At 38.2% G+C, this 27,325-nt stretch overlaps 1 protein-coding gene across 1 annotated transcript in view; it reads right to left on the bottom strand.

The window, feature by feature from the left end:
• The window catches only part of fz2 (frizzled 2), a 160,034-nt gene that overhangs the window by 112,240 nt on the left and 20,469 nt on the right, over nucleotides 1–27,325 (bottom strand). Inside the window, exon 2 of the mRNA XM_065223409.1 lies at nucleotides 18,027–18,129. The gene's annotated coding sequence lies outside the window, so the exon portion shown is untranslated. The remainder of the gene's footprint in view (nucleotides 1–18,026; nucleotides 18,130–27,325) is intronic.

The raw sequence follows: 27,325 nt of genomic DNA, 5'->3' as shown, positions 1-27,325 counted from the left end.
GATGATTATGTTTGAACTTTGGGACGGAACTCCCCACCAAATGCGACCTCACAATGGCTCATTTTCCACCCACTTGAGTGCGAGCGCACCTTGAACCGAAAACCGTTCAGTCATTCAACGGCAGCTACAGTAGTGGCCCCAAAATCACGAAGTAATGAACCAAGCAAAATAGCACGAAAACGTTCGAGCCTGATTAACGCTCATCAATACATTAACTGCATGATTGATTTTCGCAACAGATGTCGCTAGTAAAAAAAAATTATTGCCATTTATGTTGTGTGCAAAAAATTGGAAAATATTTATTTTAACGACGTAAAGATGTTTTCTGCAGGGTTGCTTCCACTGACTTGCTATAAAACATGTTTTTTGATGTAATGAAATCATTAGATGTTATAATGATAATTAGTACTTGTAAGTTACAAGAAGAGGTTGTAAATTATGTGTTTAACACAGAAAACCTGTCAATTTCGCTTTCAGCGCGTCGCAATCAGCGATTTAACGATTCGCGAGCGCTCACTCTGAGTGAACGCTCACGAATCATAAAATTGCTTATTGTGACGCTCTGAAAGCGAAATTGACAGGTTTTATGAGTCAAACACATATTTTACAACCTCATCTTGTAACATACAATTATACAATTGCATTTGAACATCTAATGATTTCATAATTCCGAAAAACAATTGTTTATAGCAAGTGAGTGGAAGCAACCCTGGTTTTCTGAAAGCAATATTTTGGTCAACTTATTAAGGAACTGCCCTCATATTTGTTCTGTTTTCCCTTACAACATTTTGGAAAAATGTTCAAATTTCCATGTATTTTTTTTTTGGTTTACTTTTCACCTATAGGAAGGTGGCGCCATGTATAAAGATTTATTTTTTTGCGAAAACATCGATTTTAGAAGCGAAAACAGAAAACTATTTGGCTTTTAACTATACCAAATATTTCTTTTCGATAAAGTTTTTTAATTTTGAGAAAACCAGAATGTTCCGGTTTTCTGCACACAAAATAGCGACATCTGTTGCGAAAATCAACCATGCTGGTAATCCATTTGCTCTCCGCGAGACACTACTGGTTCACTCTCTCCCTCTCTTTCCCGTTACACCATCCGTTCGTTCTACACAGTCTCGCGCGCGCACATGGATAATTTCAGCCAACAATATAAATACATCATTTGCGCCTTTATCTTTCGGGTTATTTGCTTTATTTGCAAACAACAAGAGCAAATGAAAATAATAATTACACGCCACTCATCACCACCTCGTTTCGCTAACTTGACGGACGGCCCCCGGTTCTCGGTGCGCCGCAACCTGAAGCAGCAAGCGGATTCGCGCGATTCCTCTTCACACTGCATTCGTTCCGTTCGTGCCCTTCTCATGCTCGCTGCTGCCACCTCTTCTGTACTATCGTCGTCCGACACTGAGCTGGGTGCTCCGAGTCTGGAAGTGCTGCGTTCAAGAGAATTTTGAACCTGTCTGGCAGAGAGCTGCCGCTGCACAGCCTCCGAATGAATCCAGAGTATGCACAGTTGAAAAGGATCGGGATCAATTGATGACTTTGCTCGCGACCAGGGATGCGATTTTCGCTCTATTTTTAGTAACTGTGCTGGGCGAACGGTGCACAGGTTAATTACCAGTGCTCGCTCGCACTGGTAGCCCCGATCCGCACACTTCACTGGTGGCACTAACTATAGCCTTCAACAAGTTCCCTTTGGTGCGTGTACTTGCAGTAAACTTTTTACTATGCAGTTTTATGCTCCAACAACGGTCAACACCCGTCCCCATCAGCCAGTTATGCTTATGTATGCTGATTTTCAGCCATCATCCCGATTCAGCAGCAACAGCAGCGCGATATATTTGACTTGCTCGTTTGCAGCGTTTGCCGGAGCGTGCAAAAGTAATATTCAAATCAACCGGAAATTTTCGATGTTTTTGCCGTGGCGCATTGCTAACGAATTCATCAAACAGTCACACAGAGGCTGTTAAAATCAAGAAGTTTTTTTCTCTGTCGTTTTGGCTTGTTTGGCTGTCTCCTGTTGCTTTTATGACTGCCATTTAATCACGCGCCAATCAAGTTTAGCGCTTCACCTCCCTCCCTCGCTCACTCACGGGTGACAAACGATCACGTCAATAACGCGCATTCGTGGAATTTTTGAAATTTAATCCTGGGTGTCACTCCTTGGACATTTTGAGGCTCCCAATCAAAGAGAAGAAAGAGACGAAGAAGTGAGAAAAAATCGCTGCGTGACCACTCGCTGTCCGAAGCCCGTGCAACCCGCTGCTGATAACAAATGAGGTACATTTCTCAATACGACAGTGTATTTCAAAACAGATCGCTCGTAGAGTCGCAGGAAACAACAAAATGGTCAAAGACGTTTGTTAGTCTTCCGCTTTGCCCCATTGAGAATCCCGTGGAAGAATGGATGGAAATCGTAAAATTGAAAAAGACTCATAAACATGTTTCAATTTTCGACCCCTGACGGGTGCCTGAATGGTACGTGGGCTTCACGGTGGACTGGGCGAGGAAAGAGGAACCGGTAGAAACTTCGAAGAAGCCCAAGAGAAACAAGATGCGAAATGAAGGTGCATGCATACCAATTGAGGAGAACCGAGTTAGCGCTTGTTTTCTTTTCTCGGCTCGATCATCGGCTGGCTGATCGATCGATCTTGGTTGCTATTGTTGGTGTTTTCCTTGTTAGCTGATTGTTCACTGCCGTCATTTGTGTGTGCGTGTCTCTTTCGCTCTGTTAGGTTCTCGTTCGTATGTAGCTCGTTTGCCTTACAAGGTCTCTTAACTGGGATTCTGAATGGTGAAAGGTAATCAAAACAGAGCAATTTTAAGACTCTGACGAGCGGAAGCGAAACGCGGTGGACGTCCCGGTTGACGTTTTCTCGTGAGCACACACGTGGTCGTCCCGATCTTTTTTCGTTTGAGTCTTGCGAAAAAGCAACCTGGATATTGGTCTAATATTGGCCTATGAATCTAAGATTGGACCCATCGCTAAAAATCTACTATTTATCAATTTTATCTAGATGAACGCGTCTCGTTGGGACGGTACTAATGGACGCTATTGAAAATTTAGTCGATTAGGCCAACATTACATCCATTTCCCCTATGTAGGTACACACACTAAGATTATTTCAGCGAAATCTGTGAAACTTTACCGAAATCTCAGCTGTTTCAAAAAGCATTCCCTGGGTGCTTTGAGAGTAGGGTATCCTAAAGGAGGACATGTCCTCCTTTTGCAACAATTTTTCTACATCTTCCTTTTGCCCGAAAATGTCCTCCTATTGCATTTTTTTCCAGTAACATATTCATAATATTGTTTTCAAAGAGCGTTGTTTGCAGAGCATATTTGTTTAATTATGTCGTAACCTCATCTTATATAGCAAATGCCATTCGATAGTGGGATCAGGACAAGGGGTGGTCACTCTACACACGCATTTTGCACCAACTTTTTTCTCAGTGTGCCTTACGCCTGCCACAACTGTGCCGGCAGTGCCGAGAGTGTCATCAGACTGATTTTTTTGTTTGTATAATGGTATGTTTGGCAACCCGGTTAATTCTAACTGTCGTCGAGTCACTCTCGATTCGTTGCTCCCAAATTCTATCGTAAAAGGACTACACTGAACCTAATAACCAACGGCCTCAGCCACCGAATCCAAGCTTGGAGCGATAATCAAAGATGAGTCGCCATAGTCCTAGTGGGAGTTTCAACCGGAATCAGACTCCCCCCTTCAGACTTCCCTATTTCCACACGGTAAGATAGTCCAACGATCGGACAAATGGAGAGAAGTATGATGTCTCTGGCAAAAACCAGTGCCGACCAGAAAACACCTGTAAAAGCTGGGGTGCTGTCGATGATAGAAAAGCAAACATCGGTGATCATCGAAAGCGAATACATCTACATATGTCAGTTACGATGAACAACGAATCATGGAACTGAATGTTGGTTGGCTGATCCTCAGCCCGAAGTGGTGAAGCCTTACGGAATCAAACATGCTAAACGACCACTGATAAAACTACTACAGCCAGATGGTGGCCTTTGTATGAACACCGATCCCCTTACGACCTTCTGTCCGGGTCGGATTCCATAATCAATTCGTACCTCATAAAGTTCAAAAAGCTGCATTCGGATCAGTTCTACGAGAATGATTGCAAACATCGCGATGTTGAAATGCTTACCGAACTGCTCCAATCGCTGGCACCATGGAAAACACCGGTCTCTTTACACTTCGCCGGGACTGCATTTCCGCCAAGCCTAAATATTCTATTTCAAGCCACCAGGGTCGTGTCTAAGAGCTAAACATATGCTTCAACCAACTCACCGATGTCAACTTTCAGGAGCTCACCTTCAAGCCCAACAACTGGCCAATCAACATTTTACAATTCCAGTTAACCTTCTTCCGCTCCGTCACAAATCTCCCCGCCACAAATCGATCTACCAACATCTTCAACGTTCCTTTCGCTTCCTTCTTCAAGGAACCAACCCACTTATCATATTCTGAATCTGAATTATGACCAGTAGCAGTGCCTTCATGGTCATCTTTTCAATCAGCTTCCGAAACGATGCCACCCCCTTCCCAACTTCGATCAAACTGTTCTGAAACACCAAAGCCTTCCGAACCAGATCCTAGAACAGTTCGATCGTCTTGAGTGGAGGTTCTCCGATCTCGAAGCCTTCCGTTAGCGACCCCAGCACCATCCGAAAGAATTCCAGTAAGACCCCCAGATTACTGTTGTACTTGGCAAAGGTCATCGCTTTGATGACCACGCTCATCCTAATCCGCTGTGATCGGCAACTTCACGGTTGAAGTTATGAAATCAAAAATCGGATTGTGTCAACAACAATGATTATCATTTTGACACGTGCACAGAGCAGGCGCAGATGTGATGTGAAAATGTCTCACCATGGGTGCCAATGAAAGTGCCCAGGTGTGTCCGTCTGTATTTTTGGCACACTGTACGGAATGACCAACCCCTTGTACCAGGAATTTACTACAGCTGTCAACCCCTCTACATTTAGGCTGTGGTTCATTTGGTGAATTTTCATTTAAATTTGACAGATGGAAAATTTTAAAATAAACCTGCTATTCTACCAGACTTGTTTCTGACAGACCAGGGATCAATTTTGACAAACAACTCCTTGAAATTCTGATGATCAACAACAGAGAGAATTTCTAACATTATAATTTATGTTCGATGTGCCAAATTTAAGTGAAAATTCAACAAATCTCGATTACGTTTTCGAAGGGACGTATCAGCTTTTGTGAACAATGCATTTGATTGTCGATTTGGCGTAACTGGTAGCTTGCCCACGCATGCTAACACTGCCATCAAATATGGGAAAACTGTCCTCTACCTGATAGGGTTGTTTGTTAGAGCCTTAGACTGTGTTCCCATTGGGGAATTTTCATCTAATGTTGAAATCTCTAAGATATATTAAAATGTTTGAAAATCCCTCTCATGTTGATGGGCCGATTTTCGAGAATTAGTTTGTCAAAATGGATTGCTTGTGTGTCAGAAAGAAGTCTGATGCAATAACAGGGCTATTTGAAAATTTCCCATCATTAAAATGTAAGTGAAAATTCACCAAATGGAACATAGCCTTACATTGAATCCAACATGTGTTCGATTTTGACGTTCTGGTTCTATGGGATTTTAGGTATAGGTTTAGAGTCCTATGCTGAATCAATGGTACACAGCAAAAAATAATTTTAATATTACATCCAAGAGGATGCACTTCAATCATGTCGGAAATCTCATGTAATTTTTATGGCCACAAAAACAAACAAATGCAGTAAAAGCAGCGTAATGTCAGTCAGCGTAATGATAATTTTGTCTTTTTTGGCAAGTAATATTACACCATATTTTTGACACGATTGAAGTGCATCGATTTTGATGTGATTTTAAAATTAATTTTTTGCTGTGTAAAATTAACAGGTTGCTTAGATGTTCCTTTTTCATGTTGCTTTCAATCAGCGATGACATGTATCCTTATTTTAGCACATGATAAAAGTTTGGATGATTTTAGGGCTGTAAAGCTGTAGTTTTCATGCAAAACAGCTATACTACATCATTTTCTACACACTTAGAAAATAATACCGAACTCGGTTTAATTTTCTACCGAACCTCTTCCGTTACCAGCGAGAAACCGAATAATCGGTTTAAAAGCATTTTTCCGGCGTATTTACCGAATCAGACCCGAATTTCGGTAGCATAGTATAAATTTGACAGATAGAAATGAAGGCTGAACCGAAAGTATCGAAGGTAAAGTATCGACGTTTACGAATTCGGTACGTGAAAACCGAGAAACTCGGTAAACTGAACCGGATATTCGCTAAAACGTGTTAAACGTCAAACGCTTAAATGTCAAACGTTCAACTTGCGCTCAACTTCACGACGGAAATTTTAACCGAAAACTCGGTTCTCTAAGCTGAGTCTAAAACTAGTCAGCCATTTTTCTCGCGTGTGCTCTTCGGACGTGTGCAAATGTAAGATTAATAGATTATTGTTTACTGGATAGATTATCGTATTACCTTTAATTTTTATTTTCAGTCAGATGATGATTTTCCCACTGATATCAACGTCCCGTTATTGATTTGCTGAGGAGCGTTCATGGAGGCCTTAGCAGACTTTGCCGTCTGTTTGGGATCAATGTTTGTAAATGTCCAACTTGACGTTGCATCTGCTTCTTTTTTTACCGGAACATGTTTTGTTTAATGATTTTTAATAAAAAAGCACATTACTGCATCCCAAAACAAATAAAATAAATATATTTCATACATTTCCTTGACAAAATTGGTTTTATTTTTATGAAAATTCGAAGCAACGTATCCTAAATCAAAATTTAAAGCAGGATTTGAAGTTAAAACCGAGCGCTGCTCAAAAAACCGAATTCCGTAATTACAACAGGTGGGTCAGTTTGTTTGACAGCGGTCGGTAATTCTTGAGTAAACCAATGTTCGGTTATTTCAGCTTAAATTTATTGTTCGTCAACCGAGATTTTCGGTAACTTTGACAGATTGTGGGTAAAAAATAACTAACGACAGCTCGGTTATACCAACAATCAATACGAAACTAACGATTTTAAATTGGCTCACTAGTTGACTAGCCTATTGGTCCCAAGCAAATTGATTAACGTACCCCATTCTAGTCGAAATTCTAGTACTACACTATGTTTATTTTGATTCACTATGAAAGTTTGACAGATGAAATGAGAGGTTCGTGGATTTTTCTATGCTTCGAGGGGTGCATCTATTAGCTTGGGACTGAAGATAGTACTAGAGCTGTGCCAAAAAGTTAAGCTCGTTTCTTCGGAACCTTCTGGTCTTAGAGTTACCTCTATGGTTATACTTCTTTGAACCGAACAGACTACCGAGCGTTCAGCAGAGAAAAACTCGGTTGAAATCAAACCGAGTTCGGTATTATTTTCTTAATGTGTAGCATTAAAAATAAATTATGAAGGCTAGTTTGATGCATTTTTCAGAAGTATAACGAGAAGATGGATTGAATTGATAACGACTACAAGTTATGAACTATCTCTATTGAACTTTTGAAACTCATTAATTTAGTGATAGCGCACATATTATTAAAACGTTTGATAAAAACTCATTGTCATCCTTTATCTCCAAACCTCAAATGAAATGTCCTCCTTTTCAAGTTTTTGATATGGTAACCCTATTTGAGAGTCCCAAGTGAAGATTAGCATTGGTCTATTGGAGAGTAAATCAAAGGTAGCGTGTATGCAAAATGATTCCTAAATGATTAGAAGTAATAAAACGGTCACATTTTTCTGAATATTATTCGTCTTATCTTTCTTCAGACTTCTCAAAAAGATTCCAATAAAAGTTTTCCTCTTGCGGGTCAGTTGACATATTTAAAGACACTCGTGATCCTTACATCTGGCTAATGCCATTCAAATTGGCACATCTTTCCACCAACTCCATCGAAACAGTTGTTCCACGATAAGCCAAATCTTCCAAATTTCAACATCCAATCATCAAAATTATCAAACCGTTCCGTTACCCTAAGCCCCCAAACCAACCAACCCACAGTCAATCACTTTCAGCTGCGCGTGGTTATTATAGAAAACAAATCACTTCCGCTTGGCTGAACCCAAACCAGAACGGCCAGAAAAACTAAACAGCAAACAAAAGTTATTAAATTAAATTGACTCAAAAGTTTACGTTTTTCGTTCCCAAAATCATCTTGTTTCCACTAGCGTCGTCTTATTCTCTCGTTTTCATAATTTCCACACTGCCGCTGCGGCAGCTATTGCTATTGGTGTGGTCTTGGAAGCTAATTTGCATATTTAGCAAAATTACCTCCCCAAACACTCGACTCGATTTCGGGTTTCGGAGTTGGGAGCGCAGGAGCTGCTCCAGAAGCGAGTAGGCCAACAATAAGACCACCAACAATAATGGTAGTCAGTGTGGGGGCATATAGTTGGGTACGAGATTTCTTGCATGCGTGCGCGCGTTCCAAAACCACCCAGTTTGTTTGATCAACAGAGCGCGAGAGAGAACATGGGTTCTTCTTCGACGCGTTCTGGGGAGCTCCACTCCAGGCCAGACCATGCTTGTTTGGGGTTTTTGTTTTTTTTTTCTTGGGGCGTGTGTGATTGACTTCCAAACATTGTCGGTGCAAGCAGTTCGTCAAACTTCGAAAGGAGCTAGAGGAGTGCATCGAGGGGCGAGGAGGAGCAAAGCTTTCTACTTCATTAGTCAGCGTGAATTCCCGATGTGTGCACTGTGCACGTCCCGGTTTTGACCTCACCCGGAGGGGCTGTGGCAATTATTCGGGAGCAAAGTGTAATTATTCGAGTTGAATCGAGTGGAATGAACGCACGCACTCTGGAGGAGCATCAACGGGTGTGTTTGCTATTTGACTACTGGCGGAGTTTTCGTCTTTTGTTGGTGGAAACTTTGAATCAGTACTCAAGTTAATTATTAAAGCTTGCGTACGTTCGTAGTCTGAATTTTTTTTTTAAATGAACTCGAGCAGCGTCTGTTTTGAATTAACAATACATTATAGGTATTAAGGCCTTTTTCGATTTTGAAGGTGTTATAATCTATTTTTGAATTTTAAGCATTTTCCAACGGACTCTGGATCTTAAATTTGCATAATTTTTAAAAAATTTCAACAACACGATTCTGGATATAGAAATCTTCATTTTAAAATATCTTTGAGGTAGCTACTTATTTTCCGAAAAATTATTTTTAGAAGAATTAATTGCTAGAGCTTTACGGAGCCATGATTAAGTTTTTTTTTTTTACTTTTCGCGCTGAGCCTAGATAGAAACGGGTAACGGTTGATGCATATATTATGTCACGCTCTAAGGGGAGAGGGGGGGGGGGTGTCTAAGATTTTGTGACAAGCAATGCATTAGGTTTAGGAAAAACGTCACGATAGGGGGGGGAGGGGGTAATTTTTTGCTCGATTTAGCGTGACATAATTAATGCATGGGCTCGAAGTCGGACAGCCACCATATCTGAGAATGAATTGTTTGTGATATAATATATAATTACGGAAAAAACATTTTGCAGGGTGTCCATTCAAATCCAATTTTTTGATTTCCGGTTTTTTCCCGGTTATTTAATAATAAACCCAACTCAAACATCACTTCTGCCTTAAACAAAAAAGGCGGCCAAAAATAACCGTTTGGAGATAAACATATAATTTTTTTCAGCATAATTGCTCTACAATACGTCTACTTTGAAGAAAAAATATGAGATGAGATTTGTATTAATATGTTGATGATCTAGATCTCCAAAATCTCATGGAATCATGAATTCGCATAAAATCGAAGAGTTTCACTGCAAAAATGATCCCAAATCTTGTTTTGGTATGTCGGAAAAAGCAAGATCTGAGCAGGAGAAAAGCAGTTTAAAAAGTACTTCAAATTTTCCTGGAGTTACGATCTTAAAATTCATTTTATAACACTTTCAGCAATACAAAGATGTGTTACCAAAATATTTATCATTCTCTAAATTATCCTGGCGATATTTTACAGGTTAATCGAAATCTTGATCGATGTCCATTTATGCTTCACGGAGACTCATAACATCTTTTAAAATTATTAATTGTGTTTAAAAATAACATTATTGGATTATACAAACCATTCCGGACAGGGCGTTGACTTAACGAAGAAAACTAAATTCTTTGCTATTCCCTGATTTTCTAGTTTTTTTTTTTCAGAAAAAACGGGTATAGAAATTCAGTTGCATTTTTCTAAATTCACAGATTCAAGGCATGTTATGAGTCAGGTAAAAATTAAAGCAGTAACCGGGGCGTTATTTTGATTGATGATGATGTGTGAACGAAACTGCAATCATTTCCAAATCAACCAGCTTGCTATTTTTCAATCTACAATAAATTATTGATCGCCAGAATGTGTTCAACAAGTTCATCATCCCCTTATTTCCTCAATTTACTCCATTCCCTCTCCTTGACATGTCAATTTACTCACCCTTATTAGTTATTTTTTGACTGTTTCTGGACTTTCCGTTAGGAATATTTCTCCGCATATGAAACACTTGTCTTTAATCCCTCGTTATAAAATATAATCCCCGTGCACAATTCAATGCCCATCTCATCTCCATTGCACATTTGTTATGGATAACACGTTTAACCAAACACTTAATCGCAGCGGGATACCTCCGGTGGGAAATCGTTCACAAGCACATATTGTACATGCAGGGCTGTTACAAGATTTTCTAAATTTGATCCGCGAAATCTGCGATTTCTCAAAAGAAATCCGCGACTTCAAATACTAATCCGCGACAAAAAAATAAACTGTTTCATTGCCAAAAAAAATTGCATTTGTATACTACTATTTACATGGCATTTCAAGCTTATTGCTTATAGCATATTAGATTTTTGTCTTAGTGTTCTTTGAAGTTCTTTCACATTTTAATTGAGAGCTTTCTATGTCTGTAACATCGTATGCCCAAGGAAGTAGAGAAATTTTCCAACCCGAAAAATTAATAGACCGGACGGGAATAGAACTCAGTCGGCTCCAGCATCGAGTATCGTTTGTAACCTTTGAATTTAAAACAAAGAATAACATTGTATCATCTTTAGTTATTTATGTATAATATAAGTTCTGAGTAATCGTGAACATAATAAAACACCCTAACATTATGAGATTCTATTGAATAATACCGGCCTAGATTTGATGAAACATTATTTAAAAAAATTAATGCATTTTCATTTGAAATGCAAATTTTCTTGAAAATCAACCTTTACGTCTCTGACGTATTTTGCAGTCCTAAATGTTGTAGTTAATTTGGCTCTAGTTTTCTCAATTTTTTACCGATTCAAACCAAACACCCTGTAAATAATCGAGAAATTACCAAAGTTTCATAAATCACGCTTGTTGGTCACGTCGCGGTTGTGTATTTACACGGATATTCCTTGGATGCTGTCCAATGGTCTAATATGAACCTAGCACTTTTCATTGTCAAATCATAACCGAATCGTATAAATGTGACTTTGTGGATCATGCACGACTCATTACTGTATATACCGGAAATTATAGGTTTTCCAAATCGACCAGGACATCAGTTGATTTGTTGTACTAGATCAACGAAGACTGCAATAATGTCTGTAGTATCCAAATATGTCCAATCAGATTCAAAGTGTCTATGTGGATCATGCATGATCTATTTCCGAGTAAACCAGATGTTCAAAATTCTTCAAATCGTCCTGGAGTTCAGATAATTTGATCTACTAGATCAACCGAGATTGGGACAATGTCTTTAGTATCGAAATATTTCCAGACAGATGCATAGTGTCTATGTGGATCATGCATGAACTATTGTCATGTATACCAGATGTTTTAAGTACTCCAAATCGTTCTGGGCCTCATAGCCTAGTCAGTAAAGGCACGGTATTACTAAACCGGAGGCAGCGGGTTCGATTCCCGGTCCGGTCGAGGGAATCTTTCGGGCTGGACATTTTCTCGACTTCTCTGGGAATAGAGTATAATTGTGTTTGCCACACAATACACAAATTCATACATTGGTATTGGCATCGAAAGCTCTCAATTAATAACTTTGAGAGTGCATTTTAGAACACTAAGTTGAGAGCATGCAATAAGCTAATATGCACTAATCAATAAGCTTGAAATGCGAATAAGAAGAAGAAGAAATCGTTCTGGAGTTCAGATGATTTATTCAACTAGATCAACCATGACTGGGATGAAGTCTGTAGCATCAAAGTATGTTCAAACAGATTCATAGTGTCTATATGGATAATGTTTGATTATTTTCCCGTATACCAGATGATCTAGGTTCTCCAAATCGTCCTGCAGTTCAGATGATTTGTTTTACTAGATCAACAAAGACTAGGATAATATCTGTAGTATCTAATATCGATTTGGAAATCCTAAAACATTTGGCATGATCCACATAGACACTGCAAATTTGTTTGGGCATATTTCGATACTACAGATATTGAATTAGTCTTGGGTGATCTAGTAGAAAAATAACCTGATCTACAGAATAATTTCAGAACCTATAACATCTTGTATACGTAAGTCGTATAGGTCGGGTACAATCTACATAGATACTTTGAACCTGTTTGGACATATTTCGATACTACAGACATTATTGCAGTCTTGGTTGATATAGTAGAACAAATCACCTGAACTCCAGGACGATTTGGAGAACCTAGAATATCCGGTATACATGGCAATTACTCGCTTATATACGTTTCGTTTATGATTTGACAACGAAAAATGCTATGTTCATATTGGAAAAAAAAGGAAAATGTCTCACATTGGACAGACCTCAGGGAATTTCCGATTATTTACAGGGTGTTTGGTTTGAACCGGTAAAAAATGGAGAGCCAAATGAACAGCAAAATTGAAGACAGCAAAATAATCCTGGACGGAAAGGTTACAATGAATTCCACATTTTTTGTGACAGCACATCAGTCCCTTCGCGATTTTCACGACATCATTTAATGTTTCCGCGATATTCGCGACTGAAAGTTCAAATCCGCGACAAATCCGCGAAAATCGCGAAATCCGCGAAATTCACGAAATCCGCGTCTGTTGTAACAGCCCTGCACATAGACTGGGATGTAACAGTAACATTGCAAATTTTTTTTGAGGTTTTAAAGCATGTCTAAATCATGGTTTACAGAATCCTCATACGACTAATAAAAGGCTTCGGCAAATTATTAGTCGGATTATTATTAACCACGCTTGTTAATTACTTGGGATTGCCCCTACTTTCTTCCCATCAACAAAATCGAACATTTTATATTCAGAGTTGTGCTTTCACAAAATTATAACTTTTGGTACATGTGACCTGAGTTCAATATTTAATCATAATCTGCTACTTCAAGCAATCAAAAATCCGTCCTTCCAAGCAGGATCATAATTCAAAAATTTCATTGGATAGCTTAATGTCTGAATTTATCCGGCTCTTAAGAGGCAACTAACCATCACTCGATTTGCTTTTGCTTCTTCTTCTTGTATTCCTAAATCATCACTTTCTAAAAGTATTGGTAAAATTCGTTGGTAGTGTGCGTCGACGTGCTAAAACAGTCAATGAATCATAAATATCAACTGGTATGGTGAGCAAAATCTACCATCTCTTTTATTCTTTTAATTTTCAATACAACAGCAAATGTGACGTCACACATGCAAGCGTATAAGAATGTCGTAGACAAAACATTCACACTGCCAGACAACGCTGTACGGCATTTTGTTTACACCCCTGAGCGGGAAAGCCAATAACTGGCTACATGCAATGCTGCCATCTTCCCTTTTTGTGTTTAATTCAATTTTTTTAACCTTTGCAAATGGAACGTTTATGTTCTAAAAAAGTTCCTTTTAGTTTTATTTATTCAGTGTTTGATATTCATTCACCATTGAAATCATCCACTCATCTATGTTATTGGTTGAAACTTAATATTTGCATGTTTTAATAAACTTATGTTGACTGCTAGACGTAATACATCTGGCAACGCTTGTTCAATGATTCTTTTACGTTCCCTAGCAAAGAAGTGGAGTCGGAGTGATTTTCTTGGTGTTTTATTTTGTTCACCAAGAGATTTGACCTCCAGTTTTTATTCATTTTGTGTATTCGATTACGTGAAATTGTTGAATGCTACGAAGAACACAAGTAATCGAATGCAGTGATAGTGTTTTACCCAGAAAATATACGATGTAAAATCATGAAATACTTGCTTTAAATTTTCGAATAGCTTGTGTGTGAATGTATGTGTATACTAATGATGATGATTGAAGAATATTTCAAAAACAAGAAGAATCCTATTTGATTGACTGTGTTTTGAGCCTTAAGCACACAATGAGAAACTAGAACTGCAAGTATTCAGAAATATATCTCTTATCTTTTTTCCATTCTTAAATTTACAAAAAGACGCTCCAAACAATTTTAGGAGTTTTTTTTATTACTATAGTCACTTTAACGCTCTTGGGTCATTCGTGACTTGTCTAGGGGTGAGATTTGAACTCGTGACTTTGGCGTGAGAGGCACGGATTCTAACCACTACACCAGGGTCGCCCCCCTTCTGAGGTTTAATTTTTGTTGAATCGAGCATGGAGCATGAATTTTGTCACAACCAACAAAGTATAGGTCTACTCAAAGATGTAAATAGATTTTTACCGATCCTCTGAATACCACTTCAACTCAGGGACGGCCCAAAATCACCAAAATTAAGTTCACCAAGCAGAATGTCACGAACACTAGCGTGTAAAATCATAGTTCTTACAGTAATGCATCTGTAATTTTGATACTATACATATGCAGCTGGAGAAGACTATGTTCCTTATTTAACCAATTAAAATAATTCATTTGAGCACCCACAAGCTTACGATTCTATGGATTTTATTAATTTACAAACATCTTAAAACTATACCGAGTAATCAAATTGTATGAGACTAGCGAGATATGTAATACTGTTCAAAGAGGATTAAGAAATATTTCCCTGATTTCTGAAGAAATTCCCTGTGATTTCCTGATTTTCCAGGATTGAAATGGAATTCCCTGAAATTCCAGGTTTTCAGGTAGTCGACACCTTGCCGGATATCTGATCTTGAAGTGCTGCAGATTCAATAAGGTATACGATGATTCGACTAAATGATAGAATGGTTAAACCTTCGTGAAACCCCTTAATATCATTAATTTTGTTTATTAGGTTTTCCAAAATGCCTGGAGTTCAGATCTTTATTTTTTTTATTTCGTTTGGCGTGACTATAACCAAACGAAATTAAAAAAAAAAACATGAATGCTATCGGGGTAGGAATAACGGCAAAATCACTAATTGCCCCGTGCACGAACATATTGCGAGTGAGAGCAAAATGTGCAATAAATTTGTGGATTTTTTAATACTTTACCACAGTGAAAGACATAATATTAAAGTTATGAACATATGTGTTAACATGAGAATATAACGGTATATGTGATTTAAAATTGATTGATTCCAAGTAACATTGCTTGTTTTAAAAAGTTTTAAATGATTCTTCAAATCGAAATCTCGACTAACATTGTTACTTGGGACGATTATTTATGATCTTTCCCGGTGCAATTTGGATTTTCCCGCATTTCTCCCGGTTTTTTCCCGGTAAATCCGAATTCCCGGTTTTTTTTCCGGATTTCCCAGTTATCCCGGTTGGATGGACACCCTGATTTTGTTACTGGACATAGTGACTAACATGTGAAAATGGTAAAAAATGTAGAAAATTCATAATCATTATTTTTTGAATTCGCATTAACTAGAGAACGGCTGGACATAAGAAAAAGTTTATATGAGCAAATTTATCAAAATTGATGCGTGTAAACAAAATAAAAAAATATTATTTTAATAAGGGGCGACCCCGGCGTAGTGGTTAGCATCCATACCTCTCACACAAAAGTATCGAGTTCAAATCTCACCCCCGGACAAGTCACGAATGATCCAAGAGCGTTAAAGTGACTATAATAATAATAAAAAAATATTATTTTAATAAGAAATATGCAATTTAAATCAACTGAAAAACATCTATGAAAATTAAAAAAAAATAAACAAGTTATCCGCGTACATCTCTTCACGAAATTTAAGGGCTTTCTTTACAAAAGAGAATATAAAAATCTAAGCGGGCGTGGTTTGATAAAATCAACGTTTTATGTTTCTAGAGATGAACTAGCCTAAGGCTAAAAATCTCTTAAATAAAGAAAAAAAAAAAAAAAAAAAAAACGTTTTATGTCTTCAACTTTGAATTTACTGCGTTTTGTCTTTCAGTGTATTTTTTCTTCAAAGAACATTCAATTACCTACAACTTTTTATCAGATGTCATTTTGATCAAATCAATCATTTTCATATAAAATGATCAATTTTTTGAATGCACCTTTTTCAAAAGTTGCTCTTGAGAAAAAATATATTTCGATGAAAAATGCAACCACTGATGGCAGCGAATATGTGAGCAATGTTTCATTCAAATCATTCCAAACTGACATTTTTTTAGTGGTTTGGGCTGGAAAATCTCCAGAATTTTTTTCAATCGAGATCTCTTGTTGGAGCTTTGGGACCCCTTAAATAGATACACGCATCATTTGTTGGTCTAAAAGTAATATACAGCAAGTTTGCCACCCCTGCCTCCCTGCTGCACACTGACCATTTCAATATCAAATAAAAGGTTTGCCCGAAACTGAACTCAAACATTGATCTTTCACCCGTTGACTAGAGGCATCCCGTGAAGCTTGCTATTATTAATTAACCACCCAAACACGGCAACGATGACGACAGTTCGAAAGAGCACGAGTAGGAGATCGATCTGCGAAAAAGCTTCGCAAAGTCGAAGGTCGTGCAGTTTCAAAAACTAATTAATTTTCCTCGAAAAATCTTCTGAAAACAAGACAACGACCAGCCCGGGCCCAAACGCGCCGGCTTGAGGAAGTGCAGCGCGACGCTGGTGTTGGACACGACCAACATCTTTCGCGTCGATTTGACTCATCGCTGCACTGCATCCTCATTCTCATTCGCAAATGAGCTGAAGGATTGGCGGTGGCTGCAGTGGGCGAGACGGGCAGCAAATTGCAAACCATGGGTTCGTCTTCTCTGCTGTTCTTCGCTTCACATCGCATTCGGACCGACGGACGAACGCGCAGATGTTCCCTGGGATGGAGCCACGCGGGACGGGAGCATGAAGTCCAAGGGAAAAACAAACAAAGGAATGAAGAATTGGAGGAAAATTTATGATATCAGCACCCGAACGATCTTTGGGCGGTTCGCGCGCGTTGGCTACACGGGCTCCAACGTAGAGAGAGGGGGGCGGGCGACACGCAAAAGTCTGAATTCCGTGAAAAGTGAACCTTACCGGGTTAAGGCAGCATCAACGACCACGGGGCGGTCAACTCGACTCAGCACCCAACGAAGAAGCTGATGATGCTGATGATGATGATGATGGTAATGAAGGCAGAAAGCCGGCAAACGGAGGGCGAGAAGAAGTCAAGTCGCTTGAACCTTCTTCCTTCCTCTGCCCGGTGGGGCTACGGGCAAACTTCTTCGGATGGGCAGTTTCGCGTGCAACAGCAGCGTCTTCTCTCGTGAAGGTGGAACTCGATGATAGGCGATCTTGTTTGGCTAATGAGATGATTTTTTCGAAGAGCGAACAAAAAAGCCACAACACCACGCAAGGCTTCACCGTGCGGTGTGTTCCCGAATTTAATTAGGTTAGCATTTCTTTTGTTTGGGATTATTAATTTGATTTAATTAAATTTTTTCTCGGTTTCCGTTTCGGAACGCCGGACTGGGCGCGGGTTAAACGGTTGACAAACGGCCACGTCCAATCGGAACCAGGTGGGAAGGTGGAATGGAAAAATTGATAGTTTAAGGCACACGGTTGGCATGAATTTACATTTAAAACGGTGGCAATGAGGGGCTCTCCCTCTCGCCGAAATGTTTGATGGTTTGGGAACTTCCCATGATAGACATAACTAAGGCACCGCAACAAAGTTTGTTGTTTGCATAAATTCAATTGTGACTTTAGGCCTATGGTTTGATCATTAACTTACCTTTGATAATGGATCCAAAAGACGGGTGTAGATTAAAGTAAGAAATAGTGAAGTAGTTTGCAGCTGTTGATAGAGGCCTAGCTCATTGTCTAATGATTAGCACCTGGAAGGAGAGGAGAATGATGTAACATTAATTATTGTTTCTTTTTTCGGTGATAAACATCATAATTGCATTTTCGTAACAAGTCACAAGTAGCATAACACAGCGGTTCGCAATCGTTCGTCAATTGCGGCCCACCTTGAGAATTTATTTACGAGCCACCATGTTGTTTTGTAAATGAGAATATTTTTTGCATTTAACAACTTAGAAGAACGTTGAATTTCGGCATCTGGAACGTTTATGAAGCTTTTTCCGACTTTGGAAAGTGCAAAGAATTGATTATCGGCTTCTACGATAAGATACGATTTGCAGCTTCGGCAGCTTATTGGAAATGATTTCCGGCTTTTCTACTTATAAGAGACAGGTTTTCAGCGTATAACAAACGATTGACGGCTTCTACTTAGAGGGTATTCTCTAAAACTGGTTAAATTCAACAGAATCGATATCGGATTAATGCAAAACGCATGGCTCAATTAGCTTTATTGGGAACCCTCTAGAATGAGTTTTGGGATATTTGAATTAACTACTTTCCGTATTTACCTGCTTTTACCATCTAATCGATTTGTTTCATATGTTAATCTTTCGTTTTTTAAATCGTTCATTTAATACCAATAAATCGAATATTATAACCTGTTAAATCACTCACCTAATCAAGTATCCCGAGCAAAAAATTCCACATGTCAAATGAAATCAAAATAGTATTTTTTTTCCTCTGTTCGGGACCTAACACCACTGCGACCAGTAATTTGATCTATTGTAATATATCCCGTGTCCTTAGTTTAGTGTATGTCGTATTACTCCATCACTATTGAAAATTTATGAAGTATTCGGTTTTGGTACAGTTGTCATTCTTGCATTTATCGCAATGATCCGACTCTAATTGAAAGGTCTCACTATTTATACCCTTCGGAGTGTTGAAACACCCTACAAAGGTGAACTCCCTTGTCAGTCAAAATTGGATTCCTTAGCAACAAAATTAAGGAATGACACCGATAATGACCATGCATCAGAACACTAGTCTTAACCACTTCAAACTAGGGAACATCGAATATAAGACTAGGAATCACATAGACGAAGACTAACTAACTCAGTTTTTCCTTGTTTCAAGATCATCCTCGGTGGAAAAAGCCGAGTCTTGTCACTATCAACAAGGCATAAAAAGTAACAAGGACTAAGATGTGTTCTTTTGATTACTGAATAATCCTGTTCCCCTAGATTGAAATAGTCAGGACTAGGACTCGGTGGTAGATCTTACATCCCGTAACGTACCACGAAAAGGTGATCTACCCACATTACGGGGCAAATAGTCATTTAATATCTATATTCTCATCTTGTATGTATGTTGCACTCACAGCTCTTACTGCGTACACTGAATGACTACTATAAGTGAAATGTCATTACAAGAAAGCTTATGTAACGTAATACATAATAACGTAACGCTTATGAATCGATTCAAAAATATCGAATCAAAATGATTGATTAAATCGGTGAATCGATTACTTAAAAAAAAACTACGGTTGTACGCAATGGTGACGTAGAACCAACAATCAATACGAAACTAACGATTTTAAATTGGCTCACCACTTTAGTAGCCTATTGGTCCCAAGCAAACGATTAACGTACCCTATTCTAGTTGAAATTCTATTACTACACTATATTTGTTTTGATTCGCTATGAAAGTTTGACAGATAACATCAGGGGTGTGTGGATTCATGCAGAACATGCAGGGGTGAGTGAAATAGCTTGGGACTGCTTGGGACCGTTGTTCTGGTACTGAGTGAGCCAAAAATAATAATGATTTTCTTCGGGACCCAGTGGTCTTAGAGTTACCTCTATGGTAGAACTACGTGATCTTATATAATAAATGTTATTTGTGAACTGCAGCAGGAGCTTGTGTTTTGTGTAGGAATAAGAATTCGAGCGGGGTTCGCTCTGTGTATACTCTTTAGTGAAACTATGAATTTTAGTTAGGACATGTTCAGAAATTTAACTCTTTTTTTGAAAATCTGGGTGGCCCTGAAAAGTGCCGATGATAGTACAGCCTTTGGAAGGTGATGATGCCATGTAGGCAGCTGGATCAGCAAATCGGTTCAATGATTGGGCACTCGCAAGAGTCTCGGCCCGTCTGCTGCTGGAGAGGGGTTGAACTGGTGCCTGGTTGGAAGGCCGCAGAATATCAGTGCCCACCCAGCCCCTTTTTAGTTTTTCTCGTTCAACTCCTTCTCTCTACAAGTTGGTAAATCTTAGCCTTTAGCAGTAAGACGCTTAACACTTTTTTCAGTGAATTTATGATTCTGTTTCACGTCATGGTTTTTTTGTATGTCTGTTTTGATAAATTAGTACTTATATTAATTTTCTCTGCTGCGCTAAATCAAACGAGTAGAAATAAGAAGGGATGTCGGTTACGCGTTGAAATAATTGAAAATTCGATAAATATTTAATCGAATAGCTGAAAATAGCGTAATTTATTTGTGATCCTTCGAAAATGGCGAACAGCAGAATTGCAACCAGCAAGAAACAAAAGCGGTTCGATGCTAATTTTCATTGCTATGACGACGACTGAATTAAGGGGCTTATAAGTAGAGGGGTGAAGTCAATTGTCTTCGTCGATTTCTTCTTGTGGTGACCATAGCTTCACTAACCCATTTCGCACTATTTCTGCTATGCTCTTCTATCATCCAGAGCAACAAACGTATCAATGAATGTGTTTCCCGTCAAGTTGAAAACAAAACAGAAAGTCGATCAAAATCACTTGCTCCTCTGCTTTCAAGTTTGGTTATAAGATTACAAACTCTGGAGAGCATTTTGTGTGGTTGCTGGGGGCGTATGGTTCTGAATATGGCGATGAGTGTGCAAAATGTTACGCAATTGCATCCTCCATATTTGCACACGCCTGAAGATTGGAAGCGAATGCCACTTGAATTTGTTTCTTCTTCTAACGACTCTCTTATGACTGTGTTGGGAAAGCTGCATTTGCAATATGCATGTACGTAATTGGTGGATTTGTTAGTTATTTCAACGCTGTTGGACAATGCTTGACACCACACCACTTTTTCAAAAGTTTCTTGTTGAAAACCAACAGTCACAGCATTGTTATTGACGTTTTAAAAATATTACTGATCGATTGGTGATAAAATTGTTGAAATTGGTCCAGGGACAGCTGAGTTATTAACTTTTAAAATCTTTCATAATTTCGTTACATGTTCCACTTTCGGTTTTCACAAAGTGTACCCCCATATAGAAATCACAGACGTAGTCCTACGTCAAAATGAATCGATTCACTTAGATCGATTCTTGCCTCAAGATCGCCCAATGCTAGTCCCTTACACGTCACCAGATTCAAAAAAATACCCAAATTGTGGGGTATTTGATAATATTTTCCAATTTTTCTGTAACTGGAAGCCACCATCTTGGAATTCAGAATATGAGACGTGAGACATCGAATTCCGCTTCCTACACGTCACCTCGATTCCAAAAATACCCAGTTTGTGCGGTATTTGGCAGTGTTTCCCAGTTTTTCTGTAACCGGAAGCCACTATCTTGGATTTCAAAATGGCGTCAGACATTGATTTCCGGTGTCTACACGTCACCCTTTTGTCCATATGGCGGGTTATTTCCCAGTTATTTTAATTGGAAGACTCCATATTGGATTTAAATGTGACATCATGCATGAATTTACTGTCCTTACACGTCACCCGGATACCAAAAAAACCAATATTGTGGAGTATTTGACAGTATTTTCCAATTTTTCTGCAACCGGACGTGCTTTTTACTTGTTTTACTTGTAACTTACAAGAAGAGGTTACACAGATCGCTGAGTGCGTGAGTGTGTGAAAAATTGCTGATTGTGACTCGCATGAAGTGAAATAAACAGGTTTAATATGTCAAACACATTCTTTGCAACCTCTGCTCAGGCATGGAAAATCATTTACATTCATTTCATGCATTCATTTACATTCATTTGCCTCTAACTTTTTTCATCAACAGCATTTCACAAAATGATGTATAGAGCTTTTGTAGGTTTTGTTATTAACTACAACTTTAGTTTGAATTCAAATTTTTATCTCTTATGCATCACTAACTAGAGTGGGCAGAACTTGTAACTGTTTTGCAGTGAATGTAAAATACATTCACTGAAAAACAGTAGTGGCTTTTGTTCGCTCTGGTTCGTCATGCATAAGAGATGCGGATTTGAGTTGTTTACAAACGTTGTAGTTAATAACAAAACCTACAAAAACTCTTTACATTATTTTGCGGAATTCTGTTGTTGGAAAAAGTTAGGGACAAATGAATTTAAATGAATGCAAATGATTTTCCATGCCTGCCTCTGCTTGTATCTTACCTATTCAAAATATGATGATAGCATCTAATTGTTTCATAATTTAAAAAAAAACATTGTTTTAGCTGAAATGAGTATTTGCAAGCTTGCTGGACGGCACCATATTGGTTTTCAAAATGGCGTCATATATCGAATACCGGTTCCTACACTGTACCCTGATTTCAAAAATACCCATTTTGTGGTGTATTTGGCAGTGTTTCTCAGTTTTTCTTTAACCGGAATCCACCCTCTTTTTTATTTCAAAATGGCGTCATTTGGCTATTTCAAAAATACCTATCTTCAGCCATTTCATAGCAAAACGAAATAGTGATTCTCAGAATTTTGAAAAAATTGGTAGTTTTGTTCCTTTTAATTTTGTCATTAGGGTGACCATTTCTATGTTAGAGAGGTCCAAAAAATATTTTTTTAATTATTTTTCTTTTAAATCTCTTAACTTTCGAACCATTAGGCCGATTTCAAAGAACAACATATCAAATGCAAGGTAATCGAAATTTGTTTTTATTAAAAATATAATAATATTTGAAAATCAATAAATCAATATTTTGTATGTTTTTTTATGGTTTATATGGTTTGCAGTTAGAGGGTGTTTGTATATTTTTCCTTGAAAATTTAGGCTTTCTTAAACAACATATAAAAATTCAGCGATGTGTTGTTTTTCATTTTTGAGTAATAGTTTTATGAAGTTATCAAGTTTTGGGTTTTCGCTCAATACTTCTATGCGAAATGGTACCCCTATGAACAAAATAAATAACAAATACGGGTTTTATATTTTGTGAAAAGGTACAAAACTACCATTTTTTTACAAAATTATGTGAACCACTATATCGTTTTTACTATGGAATGGCTGAATATACCCCATTATAGTATTTATCAGGGAATTGAATACCGCTTATATTGTCTTGGGCATTCTGCTGGAAGAGTCATAGTTTGCCCCATTTTTCCGATTTCCCTATTTCATTTATATGGCTTTACTTACGATTGCCGAAGAACTAGGACTACAGCTCCTGAGTTCAGTGAAATATATATGATTGGAAGCATATAAAATCATTTTGAACTATTCCCACACTGTGCAGACACAGGAGATAGTGCATTTCAGCCCAATCATATGATTTATTGTTGGTTTTTAAGGTTGGATTTCTGACGCTGAGCACAGTTATTTCTATGTGATAAAGATTAATAAAGCGATTGGACATGTTTCTGATAGTGTAGGTCACGGTATGTAGCCCATTTCACCCCAAACCTCGTTACTTACAGAAGTGGAAAAGTCCGAGAAATCAATTGGAGCATATTACGGAAAATGATCCATTTTGATCTAATCGGCCCAAAATTCGTTATTGAATTGAATTGAATCGGTTTTAACTCATTCAATACCGTTAGAATTTGGGGGCTTTTTGATTACTTATTATTATAGAAGTGTAGCGTAAAATCCAGTTGCATTTACCGTTAACCCATCGTAAAATAGATAGTTTAATTCTATTAATCTCCCTCCCAAGTCACATTTTAAGTTTTATGAAATACTACAAAGCAACTATAAAACAACATTCATAAAACTCTGGTCAAGGCTATTTTGTCATTAATGCATCCACCAAAACCTCATTAAGATTAGAATATGTCTAGTTAGCCCACCCTGGAAAAGGTTCTCAAGGGTGTATTCTCGAAGCTCTTCAAGATTGATTTACTGCAAAAGGTTGTATGACGAACACATTGAGAACCATTTCCCCTAGCTACTTGCTAAATCCTCTAGGAAAGCATCAATCAAGATAGAGAAGGATTTATGAATCCGATCTTATCAAAATAATTAAAATAGAAACTGATGGTAAAAAATCTTGTTGAATATCCCAATTTATTACAATAGTTCTCATTAAGCGGCCTAGTTTTAAGTGCCTTATTAAATGTTATGTGAAATGTACGTGAAAACATCGGAAAAAACAAGTCCGCCCTCGTAAAACGTCGATTTTACTAATTATTTTACATTGACAAAAAAAAAATTCTTCAGATCGAGCTAGGCCGAGATTTTTTTTATGATTTTCGCATTTAAATGTTTGCTCATTGCTAAATTTACCAAGGAGTTAAACTTAGTTGATTTTCATGGGTCATTTGTGAAAAAGTTGTTTTGCTTTCAAAAAATCCTTAAGAAATTTATAAGGTTTTAAAATGGCTTTTATGAAGAAAACTTGCAGGTTGAATTTAATTTATCTAAAGCCACTTGATCCTAACCCGTTCAGATTTATGGCAGCATTTAGCATTTAGGCAAAGTTGCCTGCAAAAAGTGAAACGTCAAAGTTTGTTTATCTTTCGATAATTGCACTGTGGGATCCAGGGTTCTTCCAGGCGGTTTTCTCCCGATGGATTGGGAGCAGTAACTCAGATAGTTTGCGATACTGTTTTACAACATTTCACATTTCGAACAGCTGGAAGCGCAATCGTTCTCGAAGAATATTCCTTCTTCCGGATGATTACAGAAGTGCATCCAACGATGCAGGGATGTACGCTTGAATGAAATTTTCAAAGAGTTGATTCTTTCGCCGAATAAAATCACTGCTATATGGATATATATATATATATATATATATATATATGGATCGGAAACCAGCTAATCTCCGCTAACTACCTGTTTCAGTGGTTTGCTGTTGGTTGTTATTTCGATTGTAATCTATTCGCAAGATCTGGAGAAGGCTGGTATGTTTTTAAACTTTCGACAATGTCTTCGTCTATCTTTCGAGATTTCCTTGTCATAAATTTGGCTTTTATTAATTATGAGGAACCATCTTTTAAGCTCAATTTGTAAACAGAGTAATTGGGGAGTTCATAATGCACTTTGAAAAACCTAAAAAGCAACAATAAATGCTTTTTGCTCTAATGCAAAACCTAATTGTTTTATGGTTGCTTTTATAATGAAAGAACACGTTAATAAAGCATTTTATTAACAATTGCTAATTACGTTTATGCTTGAAATACAGAATAGTTTTAAAGAGGGATTGAGAACTATTTTAAATTTATTTTTAAAACAAGACAGCTTTTGACTTTCTTGCCAGACTATAAAATGTTTTTAAAACAACAAAAAGCTGAATTACTAAGCAGAAATGTTTTACACTTTGAAATGCTGTATTAATACTAATTGCCGTTATAAAATCATCATAAATCAGAGTGGATGCCAAATGGTTGCTGACTTGTTACTTGGTCTATCAAATTTCAAAATTTCTGCACTGTAGAGCCACACTCTTTGGTTTCACTGAAGATGCATTCGAGAACACTCTCAAGTACACCTTTAGTGAAAACGCAGAGTGTGGTTCTGCGATGCAAACATTTTGAATTTTGACAGGGATATTAATAGTACTGAACTATCTATTTCAAGATGGGTTAACTGAAAATTCAATTGGATTTCGCGTAAGTATTCCACCGACATGACACTTAATTCTGAGTTATGTCCGAAAATCGTTAAAGGCCGAATTAAATGTGCAGTGATCTGAACTGTCAAAACCATAGAATATTTTTATCTAGATAAAAATAATTTTTCCAGAATAACATAACTTTTGCAAGCGGGTTCATGGCTTAGCTAAATATTTTCCCACGAACACGAAGCCAGATTTCAGTAGTGTGCTTTGGTCAGAAATTTTATTGTTTTTGCTATGGTCATTCATGTCGGTTTGTCGGTGGGCATTCTTTATTAAAAAAGTAATGAAAAAGTCCCCAAAAGAGAGATCTATGCCTGTGGCTTAGCCTTTGTAAAAGCCCAAATAATCGATGAGAGTTTGTAATTAATAGAATAACCCACCGAAAATAACCCTTTTTGCCGCATATTACATTCTCAACAGATGAGTCGTCGTCCATAGACCATGACTCGCTGGTATAGTAATTTACACATTCGCCTAGTTTGAAAGACAAGCCAACGATCGTTCTGACCTCTTAAAGAGTCCGAAAATGTCCATTTCAACCAAAATAAACAACGAATTCAGTTGTGTTGTGATGTCACCATCTTTTAAAAACCAAACACTGCACACCACGGCGCCTATCGCTCTGTCCAAGGGCACCCACCCGGCTAATAGCTTTAATCAGCCATGTAGCCAACACCCCGTTGTTTGCAAATTCTTCAATGAACACCCTGGCTTTGTTTATTTTATAAACACATCGCCCCCGAATCAGTAAATTATGAAAAAATACTCTCCACATCGCGGTCGCTGAAACCTTTCCTACCAACCAACCGCCATCCATTCACCCGCCCACCCGAGGAGGACTAAACCAACAAAGACCCCACGATCGTCGACGACGACGACGACGGCGACGGGAAGAAAAGAAAATTTTCTCTCACCCAAGAGCAAGATTTACGAGCTGCTTTCAAAAGAAGAGCGTTACGCGTCTATTTATACACTCTATTTCGTGCCAGTACCCTCCCCGTCTGCTTCACACCCGCGCCGGCTAACCATACAGATCTTGATCTGATCGCAAAGGTTGAGGGTGGAGGCAGCGAAAAAAAAATGGGATGTGCGAAAAAATTAAATACGAAAACAATGTGTTATTCTTCATTCCTCCGGCCGCCCAACCGGCTTAGGGTTGGTGGAGGTGCGGATTATCAAGTGCCATTTGGAGTCGTTTTCACGCTCCGATTCGAATGCAACGTTCCGTCACAACAGCCCTTGCAAGGTGACTCCTCTCAATAGCAATAGATGGCAGAATAACAACGAGATTATCTGCTAATCCGTTGTTGTTGTTTTGACAGCCAGTCGCGCGCTTTCCGATGACGATGATGGGAAAATCGACCTGCTGCAATCAAACTCAGAGCTGGTGTACAACACTTTCTTCCGATTCCATTGCTCTTCGAACGACGAAGACGATGACGACGACGACGATGAAGAGAAATCG

This window comes from Ochlerotatus camptorhynchus, unplaced genomic scaffold, assembly GCF_037179485.1.
Source record: "Ochlerotatus camptorhynchus isolate MF236.1 unplaced genomic scaffold, CSIRO-AGI_Acam_v1.1 ptg000192l, whole genome shotgun sequence".
NCBI classification, from domain to species: domain Eukaryota; kingdom Metazoa; phylum Arthropoda; class Insecta; order Diptera; family Culicidae; genus Ochlerotatus; species Ochlerotatus camptorhynchus.
This window is presented reverse-complemented; position numbering and strand designations above follow the sequence as displayed.